This window comes from Arvicanthis niloticus, chromosome 20 (assembly GCF_011762505.2).
Source record: "Arvicanthis niloticus isolate mArvNil1 chromosome 20, mArvNil1.pat.X, whole genome shotgun sequence".
In the NCBI taxonomy this organism is placed as follows: Eukaryota; Metazoa; Chordata; class Mammalia; order Rodentia; family Muridae; genus Arvicanthis; species Arvicanthis niloticus.
The window spans coordinates 43333080-43353586 of record NC_047677.1 but is presented as its reverse complement, the minus strand read 5'-3'; the positions used below and the strand labels follow the sequence as shown (position 1 = coordinate 43353586).

At 50.6% G+C, this 20507-nt stretch overlaps 1 long non-coding RNA gene across 3 annotated transcripts; it reads right to left on the bottom strand.

The window, feature by feature from the left end:
- Positions 1-14178: 14178 nt before the first annotated feature.
- Positions 14179-20327, bottom strand: LOC143435165 (uncharacterized). 3 transcript variants are annotated; one of them, XR_013105221.1, is made up of 4 exons: positions 19723-20327; positions 19538-19590; positions 16345-16477; positions 14179-14788 (listed from the first exon to the last, which is right to left on the bottom strand). It is a non-coding gene; the product is annotated as an uncharacterized LOC143435165 (long non-coding RNA). The 3 variants fall into 3 exon arrangements; XR_013105220.1 differs by having other exon boundaries at positions 19538-20322; XR_013105222.1 differs by lacking the exon at positions 19538-19590 and having other exon boundaries at positions 19723-20321.
- Positions 20328-20507: the final 180 nt, after the last annotated feature.

The window sequence follows — 20507 nt, the reverse complement described above, 5'->3', positions numbered from 1 at the left end:
ATTACCTCCAGGAGTAGGAGTATTTTGCTGACAGGAGGGGGGATGGGCTGGGTGACCATGGTGACAACCGGTCTCGCTTTTTTTTTTTTTTTTTTTTTTTTTGAGAACAGGCTGCCGGCGCCTTCCCAGAAATTCTTTGTAAGGATAAACCATCCAGTCTTTGAAGTGATTCACAATTGCTCCTGCCCTGAGCAGGAGGCATTAGTTTAAAAAAAAAAAAAAAAGACAAAAAAAATGAGAGAGAGAGAGATCGCGGGGTGTAAATGATACAGACCGACACACGTAGGTTTATACAACTCCACTACTGACTGCCCGGCTCTTTCCACCCAGGAAAGGCTAGGCTATGGCACAGCCTCTGTGGCACACCAGGGGAGAGTCGACAGTGACTCTTTCTGACCCCGGCTCGCAGCCACGGTGCTCGCACTGGAGGCCCTTTGAGGACGCTTTTATCTCGGTAAAATTGCAGGTTTGCAGGGGTGGTGAGGGCTCCTCCAGAGACCCTCAATTAGCAGGAGTTCTCCATGACCGGGTAGCCACAGAATGACAAGCCGGCTGCTCTGGGAGCCAAAGGGAGCCTGATGGGGGAGGGATAATCCACTTCCGCTCCGCCTCTAGGGGCTTGACCTCCGTGGCGTGCGCATCACGGAAACTGCCTTCAAAGCCCGGCACAGTAGGGAGAGAGGTGAGGGCTCGGCACCATGCACTGCTGTTGACCATGCCGCCTGTCTCTCCTGGGATGCCTGCCTGGGCTCCCGAGAGCCATGATGTCATTGTGACTCTGTGCAGCTGCCAAGCACCCGCCGTGCAGGCCCCTCCTGGCCAGCTAGGCACTGACGCAAATCAAAAGCTTCCAGCTCAGGGCAGCTGCCACCCGCCACTCAGCTGGCAGCCTGCGGTCCGTGGAGGGAGGGCGTGCGGGTTCCAGAGCAGGGCAGCATTTGAGACAATCAGCTGCTCTTTAAAGGGTGGCCAGCGTGGCATATGGTGTTCTGAAGGTCAAGGAGAGACAGCTGCCCTAGGAGCGATATGTCCTGCCTGCTAGCCCCCTCCTGCCCCTTGCCCTTTCTCTAGTGCCATGTGGGGGGGGGGGTCCTTTGGCTCTGACCACTGGGTACTTGGAAGGAAAGAAAGTCAAGCATATACTCGGGCAGTAAAGCCGATACAATATTACATTCAGCCGAGCCTCAGTGGCCAACCTTCCTTGGCCTCTGAGGAGCTGCTATCCCTATCAGAAGACTCTTATGTGCATGCACCTGTAGCCACATGCACATCTGCCGAAATCCAAGAGGAACGTGGTGAATGAGTTTATGAGGGTAGATGACTGTGAAGACATCAGGTACTCTCCAGGTGCCCCTGAATGGGGGCAGATGTGGAAGCCCCAGTCGTCCTATGAGGATCGACATACAGCCTAGAAATTCTCCCAGCCTGCCAAAGCACACCATCCTTCCTCAAACAGGATGACTTTTATTCATATGTGTGCACATAACACACCCATGAGATCTACTCAAGAGATACATTGTGCATCTATGGTACATGCGGACACAGCACAAAGATGTTCGCGGTCTATATAGATACACACACACACACACATATAGGTTCACGGCGTGCACACCCACAGAGGCTCATAGTGAGCTTGTGCTCGCACACTGGTACATTCGCATGCAAGCATTTGTCCGTGAGCGTGCACGCTGCGGGTCAGAACCAGAGTCTTCACCTCTGTTGACCTGTAGAAGCAGCGGACGCAACAGCAGAAGCTCAAAGGCCACAGGGCAGATGGTTACAGTGGGACAGCTGCTCTAGGCTGGGCCAGGTCCGAGTGGGCGGACCTGACAAGGCTAAGGCTACTGACAGGATCTTCAAGATGTCTTTTCTATGACAGGCCAGGTACGTACACAAGCAGAGCAGGGTGAGGCTGAGTGGCTGGCAACCTTTTCGAGTGGAGGACGCGTTCCGGCCATGGAGACAGCAGTGAGGTGACAGCTGTGACGGAATCCTGGGATGTACAGAGAAACCCCTGTGCCTGCGTGGTTCCTCGTGCCACAGAGCCAGGAGAAGGATGGAGAGATAGACGTAGCACCCAGGAGCTTAGAGAGCATGACCCCCCTATAAGGATGGGCTTCTCTGCCTCAGGGTCGGAACAAATGCCAGCCCCACAATCTCTGTGTGGGTCAGAGAGGCCAGCAGGGACTAGGAGGGAGGCCCTCTACCCCTCCAGCCTCAGCAAATATGCTTTATCCTGGAAAACCCTGGATCCTAGAAACTTACTCCTTCCCCAGCTTCTCAGAGATTACTGAGTCAGAGCCACAGGACATGGAGTCACCTTGTAGGACATGAAAACAGCAGGGTACTTTTCCAGGCAGGGCCTAGAGCAGCTGGGGTGTCTGAGGAAAGTTCCAGAACAGGATAGCAAGGTTGTGTTGGGAGTCAGAGGGAAAGCAGCCCTGTGAGCTGACAGGAAGTTGCTCCTGCCCATCAGGAGCTGCTGCTTCTTCACGTGGGTTGAGACCACCCGAATCGCCATCTCTTGCTAGGGTTAGGATCTGCTTGCTTCCCATGTAGCACCGTGTCCTTGGGCCATGAGAGCAAAGCCTCCTACCAGAGGGTCAAGCTTCCCGGAACTCCTGCACAGGGCTGTAAGGATGGTGGGTGAAACCACAGCTCCCTGGTACCAGCATGGCTCTGGCTAACAGCTCCTTGGTGGCCCTGTGGTCACCATAGGCCCTTGCTTCCTTGGCTGGACCACCAGGCTACAGTGTGTACAATGCTTTGCTGCAGTACTCTAAGCAACGGGTGCAGGCTGCATCCACCAAAGGGCCATTGGATGATGCTTCCAATAGGGACCACAGGATGGCCACCATATATAAATAGGGATGAGGTGGGAGAGGAGGGCTCAGGCAAGTACAGTTATCTTTTTCTCCTTTCCTGTTTTGTGTGTGTGTGTGTGTGTCTGTATGCGCGCGTGCACATGAGTGCATATGTGATATCTATTCAAGTATATATGTGTGTTGGCGTGAGTTCCCTTGTGTGCATATACATGTGTAGGTCAAAGGACAACCTTAGCCATTGTTCCCCGTGTGCTGTCCACCTACTTTTGTGACACAGGGTCTCCTACTTACCTGGATCTCACCAAATAGGGTAGGGCCAGCAAGTCACAGAAACTATACCAGGCTCCCCAGAGCCAGGATTGCAAACGCAAGCCACTATGCCCATCCTTTTTTCCCCTGTGGACTCTGAGGATGGAACTCAGACTCCCATGCTTGTAAGGCGAGCTCTTTATCAACTGAGCCATCTCCATGCCTTCTAAGCAGTGATTTATACCTCTGGCACAAGATGTCAAAGCCAGAGAGGCAGGATCTGTTCCCATTCCTCCCGACATCTTGTTTCCAGCCAGGGAAGTGTCCGTCAGGATGGGCCCACTCGGAAGACCTGGCACTGTGCGCCTGGCCCTCTTTGCCATTTGCAGGAAAATAGAACCAGCAGCACATGGCACAGGCTCCAGCCCCAGCCCCCACCGCAGCCACAGTCACAGCCACAGCTATAACCTGCGTAAGCCCAGGGACAAAGGAGCAAGTGTTTGGCTTGCGGTGGCCAAGTAAGGCAGCCAGCAGCCAGTTCTTCCTTCCCCGCCTGAGCCTTGCAGTCACGGAGGCCAGCGCCCTGAGAGTCAATATTCCCACACTCCAGCAGGCCCTTTGGCATACAAGACATAAATGTTTGCTTTGCCATTAAGAAAATAATCCAAAGTTATCCTTTAAGTGGTATTCACACACCGCTGCCCTTCAAAAGCTAACACGGCTCTTTCTAGAAAGGCGTGAAGAGAAAGATTGTGAGACAGCTCCCGAGTGCCGACCCGCCTCTCCACAACTCTGCCTGAACCCATTTCATGAACACCATGCCCCAGGGGACTAGAAGAAAGCAGATTTTGAGGAGAGAGAAGGCTTCAGGAGGCCCTGAGCAGTGGATGAAGAAGCTCACAGCTTCAAGGTACTACGTTGCACAGGTATATCCCAGCATGCACCTGGGGGAGAAGAACCTCACAGAGAGACCAACCCAGGCTAATCCCACACTTCTGGGCCACCGGATGCTTGTGAATATATAGGAGGCAAGCTTTCATATGGCCCTGCTGGAGACCAGGAAGGCAGCCAAGCATATTACTGAGTGACCCACCTATGCACATACGACAAAGAAAGGACCGAGGTCTGCTCTCTCAGGCCTCTACTAGCTGCCAAGTGAGGCCAACAGGGAGCTTCTGGGCAGGGCAACAGCTCCATGATATCAGTTGTCTTTCCTGAATGTCACGGAAGACTCAGAGTTCTGGGGTCCAGTGGCTGCTCCTCGGTAAACTCTCCTGAGTTTCCTTGGAGTCTGTCAGGACACTATGCCGGAGGAGCCAGGAGCCCAGGACTGAGGGTTTCTGGCTGCTTTCTTTGAATGTTGACAAAGCACCAAGGAGTCTCTCCAGACCTGGGTGCAAGTCCATAATGCCTCTTCTTACTCCTCAGATACCCATCGCCCACCACTGATGTTATAGAGCAGGGTTTGGAAGGAAACAGCCTGAACCTCTGGAGACACGTGTTTGATTCCCATACAGGATGGCGAGCAGAAGCCGTGTTTAGCTGCCGGGGCCCTTAAACTCACTCGGAGCCTGTGACTTAAGTCCTTGGTCCCCAGCTTTCTTGCCCCAGTGGGAAGGTGACGAGAAGTGTGTCTTGCAGAGGCTGAAGAGGAGGCTGCGTTCTTCCACGAGACACACATTTGCCCACGGGGCCTCTGGATCCCACAGGTGGGTGGAGGGGTCCCTGGGCCTGGGAGGTCCAGAGAGGAAAGATTAGGCTATACAGATAGGCCAGAAGGAACACGATTTGTAGTCAACCCCATACCTACCATGTGAGGACACGTACAGTTAAGTCTTTTGCTCTGGTCATGTGAGCAGGGCACTTGGCACTTGGCGTGGCCTGTGGTAACACACGGAAGCTTCCTTCCTCTCATTTCTATATCCCACTTCCTGCAAAAAATCCCTGGGCTCAAAATTCTCTAGCCCTGTATCCATTCATCTTTCTCACCCCTCCTTGGTCTCCCTTGAAATCCCTGTGGACCTCTCTCTCCCTCTCTCTGTCTCTCTCTGGTTCACTGACTTTCTGCCATGCCTCTCAGCTCAGAAGAACTCTGTCTTGTCCATCTTGAAGTCCGGGTGCATTTTATCATGCACGGTTCCCCAGTGCAGAGAGACCTTGAGGTAGACACACCTGGTGAGAGCCAGCTTGCTTCGGGGTTGCATGACCTCCCCTCTGCGGCCCACATGGGTCTCTAGGCACATCCCTCCCCCCTCCTCTAATCCTTCCCGATCAAAGGTGCTCTGAGCCAGAGGCAGATGGTGGAAACACCAGAGAATGTTCTAGATACTTAGATCCAAGCATGGCTTGTGAGAAAATGAGTAGCCGTCACCCTGGGGACTCTCATCTTGAACCAGAGCTGGGGGAAGATTGTCTACTTAATGGCTCTGCCAAGACATTTATACCAGCTTGCAATTCTCTAGTCAGTCATGGCAGGAGATGGAGAGAGAGTGCCCCTTGCCATTACAGGAGCTCAGGAACCAGTTCTGGTGTTTCCTTACTGGCCTTCAGTTCCAGCCTGGCAGGAACTGGTAAACCAGCTCTATCCTCATGGGCCAATGCCTGGACTCTGGGCTTTGTTGGAATCCAAACTGAATGTTCTTGAGATAGTCTGATGGCTCCCAGACCACAGAGAGTGGGCCAGGAAGCTGCCTGGGTGGTCCTTACCCCAGGCAGTAAAACACTGGCCTTATCTGTCTACTTTAGGTGGAAAGTGGGGGGCCACAGCCTCTTAGGATCTCAACAGCTGACGTGCAGGAGCCAAGTGGCCTCGGTAGAGGCCTGGAGTACATTTTGCATCTGTCAGCAGCTTGTCGTGTTCCAAGAAGGACTGGAGTGTGGGAAGGAGACCCTTTCTCAGGGTCAGTAAACAGCTTCTGAAGAGTCCAGGTGGCCACAGTATCAGAATACCCATGATGCCCCAGGAGCAAGCAGAAAGGCTCGTTCAACTGTCCTTGTGTCTTTGAGTCAGGAATTTTGTGTAATTGTCACGTATTGTGAGATAAGTCTCCTCACCCAAGACATTTAAAAATGTAAAATATGTCTTTTGCCTATAGGTTGGTCACAAGCTGATCAACTGGACCCTTGGGCCTAGAAGTTGACCTAAATATACCTCTCTGCCCCCAGGCTATACAAGGAGACAGGCAGTTCATTGAAGGGTCTCCTTGGAGTCCATGTGCTGGACTGATGCTTTTGTACACTGTGTGAAGATGTGTCTCTGTCCTTTCTTGCCTGCCTAAGAGATCTTCTGATTGGTTAAAAGGAAACTATAGCAAAAGGCAGGATAGTAAGGTGGGACATCCGGCAGAGAGAGGAACTATGGGAAGGAGTCAGGTGTGGGAAGATTCACCACCTAGATAAGGAAGAAGTCGGACATGTGAAACTGAGGAGACGTAACCTGACACATGGCTTAGATTAGTATAAATTGGATAATTGAGTTATGGGCCGGTTGGGAACAAGCCTAGCTTAAGGTGTAGGCATTCGCAAATAAAATAAGTTCCCACATCATTATTCAGGACAAGGACAGGCATAGAAAGGTCCATGGTTACATCTATATAGGTAAAACCCTGTCTTGACAACAGAGGCCAGTCACAAGGAATGCTGGTGGCCATGGTCACCAGCCTGGCATTATAAACCTTGTTGCCTGTGCATTGCCCTGTTTCTTGGGGAACAAGTGTTGCCAGCTCTGATGCTGGAGTGTAGCCTGTATCAGAAACCACTTGACTAAACTGTAGCTAAACACACCTAGTTGTCCAGGCTAGACAAAAGTAGCCCTGCCTCTCAGTTATGGTGACCAGGCCAGAAGTAGATACCAAGAAAAATACTCAGGGCGTTTACTTCTCTTCTCTGAGGTCTCTGAGCTGTCCTCCATGAATGTCCCAGAGTCTTCTCTCTGAGCCTCTCCCCAGGATCAGAAGAAGAGAGAGGGAGGGCAGGAAGGGGGAAGCCCCTACTCCAGCAAAGACCCCACTTCAAGGTGGCCTCTTGCTTTCTGCAACCCTAAGAGTCCTGAAGGTCCATGCCTTGGGTCCCCTTGGTATTCAAAGGACCTACCAAGATGTTTTACAAAAGAAACGCCCCCCAGTGCTCATGGTTATGTAGCTTCTAGCAGCTCACAGCCTGAGGAGACGTAACCTGACACATGGCAGAACTTAGATTAGTATAAATTTGATAATTGAGTTATGGGCTAGAACCCAATGGCAACTGAAGCTGAGGGAGTCTGTCTGAAGGACAGCAGGAGCAAAGGCAGAGCCTGGTGGCTCAGAGGACAGCACTAGCATATGCACTGAGCAGGTAACATACCCAGATCGCCAGAACTCTTCTACAGAGCAGACCCAAGCCTGTCTGCCTTAGACTAATCTCACTGTCTGCAGGAGAAAGGTCCTTTCCCGACAGAGGGTGGATACATTCCCACGAAGCTGCCAGCCACAGCTCCAGTCCACCCTTGAGCCCTCCAGGACAGCTCATACTGGCCTCCGGTCATTGAATCAAGATGACCTTAGCAATGGTTCTGAAAGAGTCCAGGAAGCTGCCACGGACTACGGTGTGTTATAAAAACAAAAACAAACAAACAAATAAAAAAAATGCCCCAAAGGATAGGAAATGTTCCGAACTCTCAAATTTCCCCTTCTGGTTCACAACTACACAACAGGGCCATTCAGTAACCTAAACTCAGTTGCTGCCTGCTGGAAGCCACGCACCTCTTGATGGGATGAAGTTCTTTGTGGCAAGAAAGGATGAGTTTCTTGGAGCACAGCATCTACCGTGAGCTAGGGTATTCTTAGGGGAGCTAGGGCTGAGCTTGTGGAAGAAGCCCCCAGGGTTTCTACAGTTGGATAGCTTCCTCCTACACAGGGCCCACACTCAAGTCTATCCTTCAACCCCGAGATGGGAGGTTAAGGGGAATGCAGGGAAGCTATGCCTTCTAACCACCAACCACGATGCATCAATGATGGACTCCATGGGGGAGAGTTGGCCGATCTTAGAGTCTGGCTAGGTTGTTCGTGCCGACCTGTTCCTTGGTGAAGACAGCCATTTTGGGCAAAGGATAGCGTTCCCCCTTGTTGGGGAAAACTGAGGCAATGCTGACAGGTGGCACAGTCAAGACGGTCTCTGGGGCCTGGGGTGTAGCTCAGTGGTAGGGCTCTTCTTTCCCAGTATTCACCCCTATACTGTACAAAACACAGCTTGCTCTCTTGACTTCTATGGTGTTATTTTGCACTCCTAGGGGATCATGGTTATGAGAAGTTACTGTTGGGGTGTGCCCTGCTAGAACACTCAGACCATCAGACATACTGGACAAAGGACAGACCTATCTTGACCAAGCCAGCTCAGTCAGTCAACAGATTCTCCAGGGCAGGAGCCAGGATTAAAAAGAAAAAAGACAATTAGACAACGTTGTAACATGACCTCAGCCAATTCAGAGGCTGAAGCGGGTTAATTTTTTCCCCAATCTGCTCTTATACCATTTTAATTACATGCAAGTAATAAGGCCAGTTCTAGGTTGAGGAACTAGCAATACAATAGATGCAAATAGTCAAGGAACAAGCAAGACAATAAACAAAGTCTCAAGATCACTGTTTCTAAGGGCTTATCAGGATGACCAAGATATCTGAGCCTACTTCCCTGTCCTAGCCCAAAGCCATATTCTTGCCTGAAGCCTACTTCCCTGTTCTAGCCTAAAATTTAGATTCCTGCCTGAACTTACTTCCTTGTCCTAGCCCAATGTCAGATTCCTGCCTGAAGCCCATCCCTTGTCCTGGCCCAATGTCAGATTCCTGCCAAGCAGCCCCCAATGCTCTCCATACCACTTGTTGGCTCAAGAAGAGGGAATGGAAAATGTGTTTCTCAGAGCCAAGTCTGGCTTTTGTCTCTCAAATGCTTTCTCAACTTACAGAATATTCCAGAAAGTTTTCCTTCAGGCAGGGATCCATTGTCTTCACCATAACCAAGCCTGAGAGTCACTACGGGCACACACAATAAATCTGTATGGATTCTATCGGCCGTGAATCAACTTCATTAGTCAACTTGCAGTTCTCTCTACTTTCTAAGCAATGTTACATGCATGGTTTACACACCTGGGAGAGTGTGACTAGAAAATGGGAGTCCCCTGGCCACTTCCTGACCCCTCAAGGGCTATGACTAAATCAAGAAATACTCTTGAAGCTAAAGGTACCGAGGTCATGTCTGGGCATCAGCTCAGTCACTCTCTGTCCCGAAGTCACTTCTCTCCCCTCCCTTCTCTCTCCTCTTTCTGCTATGTGAAGTGGAAACACACACACACACACACACACACACAGACATATTCACACACATACCTGTATGTACATGCACATAAAAATACACATTCACACACATGCATGTATGTACATGCACACCCATATATATTTATACACATATATTCACACACATATATTCACACACATATATATATTCACACACATTCATGCATGCATGTACAGGCACACACATATTCATACACATACATGTATGTGCATGCACACACATACTTATTCACACACATGTACAGGCACACACACATTCACACACATACATGTGTGTACATGCACACCCATATATATTTATACACATATATATACACACACATACATGCATGTACAGGCACACACATATTCATACATATACATGTATGTGCATGTACACACATACTTATTCACATACATGCATATTCACACATACATATCCACACATATACATATTCACACACTGCATACATACGTATTCATACACATACATATTCACACAATACATGTATGTACATGCACACACATACAAACACAAATGCTCTGTCCCTACTGCAGGTGGCCTACAAGCTAGAAGAGTGGTCACCTGGTACCCAGGGTAGGGTAGCCACATGGCTGGGGTGAGCCATCTGTAAAAATCCTTCCTGCACATGACCAGTGTTCTGAGCATTGAGAGGTGGAGGCTCTGGACACAGTGAATTGTGAATGTCAGACTGTGCGAGCTGCAGGACAGATCAGTTCAGACCTATGGGTAGAGCCGGGCGGTGGTGGCGCACGCCTTTGATCCCAGCACTTGGGAGGCAGAGGCAGGCAGATTTCTGAGTTCGAGGCCAGCCTGGTCCACAGAGTGAGTTCCAGGACAGCCAGAGCTACACAGAGAAACCCTGTCTCAAAAAAACAAAAACCAAAAAAAAAAAAAAAAAAAAAAAAAAAAAAAACCCAGACCTATGGTTGAGGGGACAATGAGGCATGGGGGTGCCTCATGATCTGGGACCATGAGGAAAGAACTGAGCCTTTGGGATCAGGTGACCATGGACCTTTTGGGATGGAAACTCCAGTAGTTCTGGGGAAAGAAGATCCTTGCTACCTGTCAGTTCTAAAGTACTTCTCAGGTGAGGACTTCTCAGGTGAGGGGTATCAAGGAGAGTGTATGACTGACTGTCCTGAATCCTCCACCCTGGACCTCCCCACGCAGGTAGTGGTCAAGTCCTCTTTCCACACATAAGCTGAGCAGGGTGTTGGGCTGAGCCTGACCCAGGAGCTTTCTCCTCCAGACAGTGTGTTCAGTGCAGCCTAGGCTTGTTCATGGGCAGAACCCACCCAGAACTTCTCTTCCCTTCCTATCCAGTCTTAGGGTGCTGTGGAGTAAATCATAGCACACGAATCGAATCACATCATGGGATGGGACAGATGCGGGGCTCCGGTGCAGGGGCTAGGGCCAGCTCACAGCACCCCAGGAACCATGTATGAGGGTCAAACTATTTCTTACAATACTTCTCCATTCACATGGAAGTCACATGAAGAGCATCACAGAAGATGGAAGGGAACGGCAGTGTCGTCCCTGCAGGGATGGCGCCGTCAGCATCCCAGTGTCACCTCCCTCGGCCCACCTGTGCCTCTCTGCGTCGTATGCACATAGTCTAATAACCCATGTGCTGATGGATGGGCTCCAACCGCTCTTCTTAGATCTGTTTCCATCTGTCTCACAACTGTCACCGCAAGACAGTCACCCCAGGAAGGCTGATCCTCCCAGGGCTGGTAGACTCTAAGAGCCCCTAGCCCTGTTGGATCAGAGTCAGTGGGATGACCAGCCCTCATAGTGTACCCACTGGTGTGGCAAAGCGTCTCCTGGCCCCTCCGCCATTTTGTTTCTAGGAGGTTGGAGGATACACGAGTAGATCTCAGTAGGATACAGCTAGATCTATGGGAGAAGGGCAGTGTTTCTTGCTTCCAGGTAGCTAGCTATGACCCTTACGGTCAGGGAAAGGGGCATCCCTCTGTGATATTGCAGATGCTGGGGTTCAGTAGGCAACCCTTAGGATGTCAAGGCTTTTGTGTCCCCAGGCCAGGAATTGGACAGAGACACGTGGATGGTGACAGGAATGGGGACATTTTACTAACAAAGGACTACTTCCAAAGAAGGAAGTGGGCTGGAGCAGGCAGGAAGGTTCTCCGTTCCTCACTGCTATACAAAGGGCCGGCTTTCACACTGCAGGTCTGCAGGTTTCCTAATGCATTTGTGTTGAACAGGCTTTTCTCTGCATGCTAGGCCTGTTAGCCAACATCCTTTGAGGTGGGCTTCCAGTCTTTCTCTCTGCTAGACCCTCTTATGTGCTAATTTATACCCCTGTGTGTAAGGTTTTGGGGATCTCTCTGCCTTATTCTCCTGCCTCAACTAGAGGTAGTCCCTGTCAACACACAAGAACCCTGGGACCCAACAGTGACAAGGGCTTAGCCAGGCAGGACAGCCCTGGCCCCCAGGAGTTGCTTTGGCCCCCCTAAACCCCCCTTTTCTTCCTCCTCCTGGGTAATCGGTTTCTAGTATTCAAGTATTACTTTAGGACAGACGGATCTGCAGGTCTGTCTGGGCCAGATTGCCACGCGTATGTCTCTCATCGAATGGAAGAACACCAGGTCAAAGCCAGCAGCCAGCCGTATACCAGGCAAAGGCTTCCAGAGGCTTCCACCACATCCTGCAAGCGGGGATGCAGATCTGCAGACATCTGTCTGTCTGTCTTGCTGTCCACCACTGCGTTCTCTTTGTGGACACTTACCTGGAAGAGTGTGTTGAAGATCACTGTTTAATATGATGCTGGTCTGAACATCAGCCATCTGCAACTGTGAGCCACCATCCAATGAGACGCAGCTCGGCCATAGAAAGAGCCAAAGCTCTGTTCCGTGGGCAAAGCATTGGCACACGGTGAAGGAAGGAAAAAAAAATCAAAGAGTGCAGAAAAGAGCCATCTCTGTGTAACCCGGTTAGACAATAGATACCCTTGTGCTTGCTCGTGTGTGCCACAGTGGCCACCCTGCAGAGGAAGGGACCAGACAAAAGGGAGGCTTCAGAGAGCATATTCCCTGTGTCCCTTTGGCACCTCGGAGCCTTGGCTCCTACGCAAAGCCATGTAGAGATGTGCTGCTTGCTTAAAGAATCTCATTTGTGTAAGCTGATTATTTACAAATGGCGCTGGCACAGGAAGCAGGAGGCAAGCAGCCTGGGGTGTGAAGGTGGGCCGTTTTATTGGCTCTGACTCAGCAGCTTTTGAGGTCCCCGAACATTGGATCCAAACTGGCCCTGGGTCTCTAAGTCCTTTGAGCCTCCCTAGACCCACTAAGGAGACTCGTCAGAAGGATAGTCTCCATTTACTGCAGGCCTTTGCTCAACTCAGCGTCCAACCCCCAGCTCCTCCTAGCCAGGAGCCCAGGGCCCATTTCTATGAGGAGGGTGGTTCTTCCCACCTCCTCTGGCCTGGAGGAACTTGGTCTGGGCTGGCGTCTGAGTTTGCTTATCTCAATATAATGAATGGGTGTTCCCAAGCTAATAACAGGCAAGAAGGGATGCCCTGAAGAGCCAGGCCTCGCAATCTACAATGCACTGGTGGTGAGAGACACCAGTGTTTGGGGTCTATAAGACAGGGCCTCCTGTGTTTATGCCACTGTACCCCCAATAAACCAGAGAAGCCTTGGGAAGAGCCTCTCATTGGGTTGTAAGGAAAGCCACTCAGATCTCAGTCCCTACTTAGAACAGTCCCTGAAGCAGTTAACACATCCATGCCACGTTGGCCATCTGCAAGGGCTACCAGAAGAATAGAGCTGCTGGGTCACAGCCTTTTTGTGCCGGCTGGGACAGGGTAGGTTATAGGGGAAGGGTCAAGCATAGGCTGTTAACTGCTTCCTACAAAAACAGGACTTCTTATTGGCCTCAAAATGTGTGTGTCTTGGGGCTGGGAGGAAACTAAGACACGCTGGATGGGTGTGCTCCAGGCTCAGCGAAAGACTCTGAGAACAAAACAAAAACGAAGCAAAACGGCGAAAAACAATTGAGGAAAACATCCAAGTTGGCCTTTGGCCTCCACACGCATGCGCACAGGTGCACACACGCATCCCCGTACACATACACTTGTATACATGCTCACACATACACACAAATGTGCATCTTGACAAGTGGATTATCTGTGGGAATATGGCTTCCGGTCCTCCTTGCAGGACAGTAGCTGAAGCTTTGTTGAGAGCCAGGGTTAAAAGTTCCTGGAGGCAGTCTGTGGGTCTCGACCTGTTCTCTGTCAGTGAGCTCTCCTGTGAGTGTGGTATCTACCTCCATTTGCCTTTCTTCCCCAGGTCCTCCCTGACATTGAAACACAGGGACCCCACAGGTGACAGACAAACCCTCATAGCTCACTCTGGCTGCAGGTTTCCAACTTCTCATATAACCCTCCCCAACCCTCACTCCATACTGTAAGGGCCAGCCAGGAACAATGGCCCATTTAGCTACTTCTGACATCCTTGGGGTCAGGAATTCTCTGTCTACAGCCCAGTGGTGTTTGACTGTAAGAAACCAAACCCTTAGCAAAATCTTAGAGGCTGAATTTGAGCATGGTGACCAAATGGTGGCAGATCTAGACTAGGATCCACCTGCCCCAGCTGCTCATGCACTGCGTACGTTGTCTCTTCTGACCCAAATAATAAGGCAGTGAGTGCTGGATTTCTCACAGAAATAAGAGCTTGTCTCAGATAAATGGGTTGCAATAGTAACTAGTCACTATTAATTAAGTGCAGACAGACAACTTACCTATTTAAAAAAAAATAACCCATTTATTAAAAGGCAATTAGTGAGGCTGGATTCCCACTGAGCCCCTGACGAAGAAGAAGAATCCATCCACCCCCTTCCCCCACCACTTAGAGAAAGAGGTAGTTGAAGCTCAATAGGACATGGGCCCCACAGACCATTGCACTGGATGGGTGCAGCTTCAGGGTATCTGTCCAGTATAGAGGAGAATGCACATCATGTCTAAGGAGGCAGATGAGACACATCTGGATAGGAGATTGTGCCTGGAGCCCAGGCTGTCTCCCTTCTTGATGCTCACAGTACTGTAGTTTCTTGTGTCCATCCTGATGGAAGACATTCATTCCCGGCCTCCCAGTGGCAAGTATTTGGAGTCCTGCCACAGAGATGGAAAAAGCTGAGAGGTTAATTAAACTGTTTGTTATCGCATGTGGAGCTGGCTTTGTGGCTGGGAACTGCAGGGAGCCCTGACTCCCAATGTCCCTGGCTGAGTCTGGGAAGGCTGAAGGATCCAGCTCCCTTGCCAGCTGGAGAAGCCCCTGGGGCTAGTCTGTGGAGTGGCTTTCTTTCCATTCCTGTAATTTGTAATTCCTTTGTTCCTCTGATTTACCAGGAACTCAAAGATGACTCTGTCAAGAAAGTTGAAGAGCAAATTATTTATATTATTAAACTGTTTTCTTCCTTCCTTCCTCCCTCCGTCCCTCCCTCCCTTTCTTCCTTTGAGACAGGGTCTTACATAACACGGGCCCCCGCCATGAACTCACTGGGTAGCCAAGGATGGACCTTGAACTTCTGAACCTCCTGCCTCTGCCTCCTGGGTGCTGGCTGGGATTAGAGACAGGCCACCACATCTGGGCTTGTGGAATGATGGGGACTGAACTCAGAATGTCACCCGTCTAGGCTAGCACTCCACCAGCTGAACCACAAGACCCGTCCCTGATTTCAATTGCTAGTTGAATTTTGGAAATTGTCGGATTTCCATCAACAAAAGCACACATGGAAGCAGTTTCTGAACAGCACCACGGTTTTCAAGGGAAGTGTGGACAGAACCCTATCCCAGGTCCCCTCTCTATTTTTTTCCTGACCTGTTCCCCTGGGAGTACCAGCAGCTACAGGTGCATGCCAGGAGCTGATCTCCAGGCAACAAGCTGACATACATCCTACACTAAGGGATGGAGGGATCGTCCCTCCTTTACTAAAAAGCTGGAGGTCCACTTCCAATCTATGTTCCCCTAGAAGCAGAGCCTGGGGAGGGATCTTTGTGAAGGTGATTTATTTCAAGAACTGACCCCAGGCTGTTGTGGGGTGAATTATGTCTCTCCCAAATCCATATTTCCTCCCTAATTCCCAGTGGCTCAGAATATGGCTATTTGGAGACAGGGCTTTTCAGGGTAACTCAGGTAACCTGGAGTGAATAGAGCAGGTCTGACCCAATCTACCAAGCGTCCTCATAGAGGAAAACAGGGTGTACAGCCACCAGAGATGTGTGCACAGGAGAGCCTGTATTCCCATCTTGGAGGTACAAAGTAGAAAATGTGTCTTGGTACTTTTGTTACAAACTGGGGTCTGGAAGGTGGCACAGACCAGGGAGGAAAGATCAGAGTGTTAGAAAATCCTCCTGGGTACTGGCAGCAAGAGAGAAAGTTGAGACCTAGGAGGCAGGAATTCGCAAGGAGGGTGGAAGTTCCAGCCTTGGGGGTGAGGGCAACTTGCTGCCTCCTAACCTACAAACATAGGAGTCCAGCTTACTGCTGCCCTGGTTCCGTGCCTTCACATCCTAACTCTTGGGACCCATCAAAAGGGAGCAACATGCCCAGCTGTACCTTATGCCCCGGGCCTTCCCTGTCACTCACTGGGGCCAGGAGTCAACTCATTGCCATTCCATTGCTAGCAGAGGCCACGCCCAAGGTCCCTGAGCAAGATCATTTCCTTGTGGTTTTATTCTAACAAACGGACCAGCCTGTGTAACCACCGCATTCCTTAGGTACTTAGAGTTACAGAAGAAGAAGAAAAAAAATCTTTTATCAGCAGGGCCACGACCCAGCTCCATTGTTCAAGTACTAGTAGGTACTCGGACTAGAACTGCAGGCAAAAGGTGCATGCTTGTCTTTGGCCTCTCCTGAAACATGAGGACCCTCAGGGAAGACTCAGAAATGAACTGTCTGGAAGCTGAAGTCAGTCTTACCTTGCAAGGCACAGGGTCTCCTTTTGAGGATTCATTTCTGAGTGGCATTTGGTGTCGGCTTTGCCACCTCGGTGTGCCTCAGCTTTCTTCTCTACACAATGGAGGGCGTGCATACAGCTGTCCAGAAGCCAACCTATCCAAACCCAGGCAGAGAGACCATGCTGGTCTTCTTCCTCATACTGTATATGACACCTACTTCCTGCCCAGGTCCCCTGGGATCTCAGACACTGAGAACAGGTGTCACAAACAGTTCTGCAGGAGGCCCCCAGCTGGGCCACGAGTGACTTCAATATCTCTATCCCACCCTGACTGGGGGTCTTGAAGAAGGAGCTTGTGGACCACCTCTTCCACATCTCTGCTGCACTTATAAACAAAACTGGCCAATTCTAAGTAGTCAAAGAAGCTGTCTCCTTGGGTCTTAGGACGATACCAGGCCTGTTCAGACCTTTCCATTCCACAGAGGTGGGGACAGAACCCAACACAGTTAGACAACTTGATTCTACCTCAAGGGGGGCTGGGGCCGGGGTCTCATCATCTGTCTCCCCCAGCTTTCTTTCCAAGAGAGATTCAGTTTAGCCTCCCCTGGGAACCGTCACCCCAACACCCAATCGCATCTAGAATGCCCTGACCATCCTTGTCCTTTGGATGATAAAGGACTGCTAAGAGGTGATAAGACTGGGACCCTAGAGAGGCGTGTGTGTGTGTGTGTGTGTGTGTGTGTGTGTGTTTCAAACAAAAAACCGGACCCCACAACAGAGATGTGACAGACAGTGTTCGCACCTGCTCATGGGCATGCTCTACAGACAGTGGTGCTGAGGAGAGAAAGTGGCTCTCTTCTGGAGGCCTCCAGCTCAAAGCAACCACTGCACCATGGATGGTAGAGCCCCACCCCCACCCCCAGGCCAGCTAGGCAGCAGAATCCTTCCTGAGGTCCTGAGTCCTGAGTTTTCTAGGGTTTTGGTGTCCGTGGTTGGAGATGTAAACTTCTCCCTTAGGGTAACACAGCAGGGCCGACCTGTGAACTAGGGAGAGCTGGCCCACTTGAGGTGCTAATGAGCCTGGAGCTGGTCCCTTGGTGAATAAGGAGGGGCAGCCATTATAGGACCCAAAGTCATGGTTGCTTTGTTTGGCAATTGCATGAGGGTTTTTTTTAAGACCACCCTCACCAACCAGCTCTGTCCTAGGCTGAAAACAATAGGGAGCTGGTGGTTGCTTCCTAATTAACAAAGCACTTGCTGCTTCTCATCCCCCCCAGAACCCCGTTTTGTCTCCTTGCAGAAGATGGACACGGGGTGAGTGCCCTCCCCTGCTTAAATTAGGCACAATTTAGCGTTGTGAATCACTGCATCATTTGTTTTCCACGGAGAAAATGTCCTGGGGTGGGGAGGACAGCTCTCTCCTTAAGTGTTCCCGCACAAAGCTTTTCCTTCCCTCCCATGGCGTATTTCATGATGGTCCCTCTTCGTTCGTCACCGGTGACGTCATCCTCGCTCCCCTCACGTCAGCTGCTCAATGACCCTCTGCAAGGCCGCATGCCCCCGTCGGGGTGCTGGCATCCCACCTTCCTCCTACCGCCAGAAGCAAGAATTGCTCTTCCGAGGAGCGGAGCCTCAGCCCTCACATCTGCCAGCTACTCTCCAGAAGCCCCCGGGGGTGACGGCAGAGCCAGCGGGTGGGCACCTTCCATCTGTACCCCTGCTGCCATCCGCCTGGCTGTGCGTCACCACCGTAACCGTCGCTCAGGCTTCAGATCTCTAAAGGGCACTTTGTTCTAAGCCCTGGTGTGTGTCTGAGACGAAGCCTCATTTTTTTTTTTTTTTTTTAAAGAAGCTGGATCCTGCGGTGAGCACACTCACACTGGAAGAGGGGCCAGCGATGTTGCTTGGCAAATTACTGGTTTTCTTTTATTGCAATTTAAAAAAAAAAAAAAGCCTACCTGGAAAAACGAAGTCTTTTTTTTTTTTTTTTTTTTTTTTTTTTTTTTTTTTTCATTTGAATGGGAAGATGGGCTTTTGTGGTCAGGAGAGGGGGCACCCCTGTGGACTTTTTGTGATATATTGGGACAAAGGTAATCACAATAAAAATTCTTGTTCAAGCTTGACAATCCATGAGGATGATGGGAAGGGTGGTTTCTGGCCGCAGGCATCTATGGGACCTGCCCCAGCCTGCTGGCTCAAGTGGCCACCTTAGCATAGCTGATGCTGGTCTGTCCTCAATATTTCACAGACTCTTTCCCTTTCTGGGTTGTGGACTTCACAGATAGGGCTTTGGGGCTCATTTCTCTCTGTCCCTGGACCAGGCTCAGGTTCATGCAGTTTGTGTTGAAGATGCTAGCCTGTTCAAGATGCCGGCTCAGTTGCCAGTGGGTGGGGGTGGGGGGTGAGGGGTGGGGGAGAGGGACTGATGTAACACCAGAGACTTCCCTACCCCAGCCACCTGGTTTTCCTTAGTTTGATGGATTTCTCCATCAAACACTACATTATGTGTGTACCCGGCACCAGGCTTAGGAGGGACCTCTCCAAAGTGGCTGACTATCTGATATTTCCTGTGCTTTCCCTGACTCTAGAGCTGGACTGGAGTGTGTGCTTGGTTCAGACAATCAAGGAAGCACATTAGGAAGCTAGGTGTCCACTCCACACACACCTCAATCTGGGGGAGAGAGAGAGAGAGAGAGAGAGAGACAGACAGACAGACAGACAGACACAGACACAGACACAGACACAGACACAGACACAGACACAGACACAGACACAGACACAGACACAGACACAGACACAGACACAGACACAGACACAGACACAGACACAGACATATGGAATCAGGTCAGTAACCACTGACTGACAGGGAATTCTCCATGATCCTGGCAAAGAAGAAGCCAGGACAGCAAGCAGTCTTGGTCCAAATGGAACATAACACAGACAGACAGAGGTTCAAAATATGCCTTAAAAAACAAACAAAAAACCATGAATCCATTTAGGGTAAGGGTGCCCACCAGTATGCCATGAATAGCCCTTAGAACAGTGGTTTGGAGAGCCCATGGGTTTCAGCCTCCGCCCATTAGTTAAGTCATAGAAAGGGACAGAGGTCCCAGACCCTGTTCAGTACCAGAGCTTACAGATACACATCCCCAGGGACAGAGCACATCCACCCCAAGAGATGTTGAGTCTGTAGGTGGCCTATGTATGTTTCTTACTTTTTCTCTTCATGTTAATTTCTGCTGCTGGGCTTAACGGGGTTGGTTATTTCCTGTGAGAGAAGAAAGTACCTTGTGGCCTTGGCTCCTGCCTTTGTCCTTGGGAAAAGACTACCTGGTCCTCTGGTGGCAAGTGGGGCCAGAGAGTCCCCGCGATAGCTTGAGACAAACTGAATGACAGTCACCTTGTGTAGCGTGTGATCTCCTCCTCTGCTAGGCGCTTGACTTGCATCCCGGCCCCCGGGAACAACGACAGGTGACAAAGTGAGTAAGAAATTAAACTTTGACATAAAATACAAAGTCTTAGAGTTGCTGGTGAGACATTGATATAATAATAATAATAATAATAATAATAATAATAATAATAGAAACAGTCACTGCTGTGTGGAGGTTTACATCTTAGCTGTGTGCCTACCATAGCATCTCCTGAGGAGGTGCCTCCAGGACCTGTAAGAAGTGCATGGAGGGCCCCAGAACTGGTCCTGACAAGTGGGGACAAGAGGTGGCAAGAAGGTAGTGGAATCTAGTGATGGCACCGGAACAGGATGAGAGGGGGTGGAGGGAGTTCCCATTGGGAGGAGCCTGTCAGAGCCTGCGTGTGGCTGAGGTTCAAGGACTCCATGCAACACACCATGTCAAATGACCTCCTTCCTATGTGGCCTGTGGGAAGTGGTGAGATGTACAGGTCCTGGGCCTCTCCTCCCTCTCTTCCTCCCTCTCTTCCTCCCTCCCTCCTTGTCTCCCTCCTTTCTTCCCTCCCTTCTTCTTTTCTTCCTCCTTCTTTCCTTTCTTCCTTCCTTCTTCCCCGTCTCCCTCCTTCCTCCTTCCACCCACCCACCCTCCTTCCTCCCTCCCTCCTCCCTCTCACCCTCCTTTCTCCTTTCTCCCTTCCTTCCTCCTTCCACCCACCCACCCTCCTTCCTCCCTCCTCTCTCCCTCTCACCCTCCTTTCTCCTTTCTCCCTTCCTTC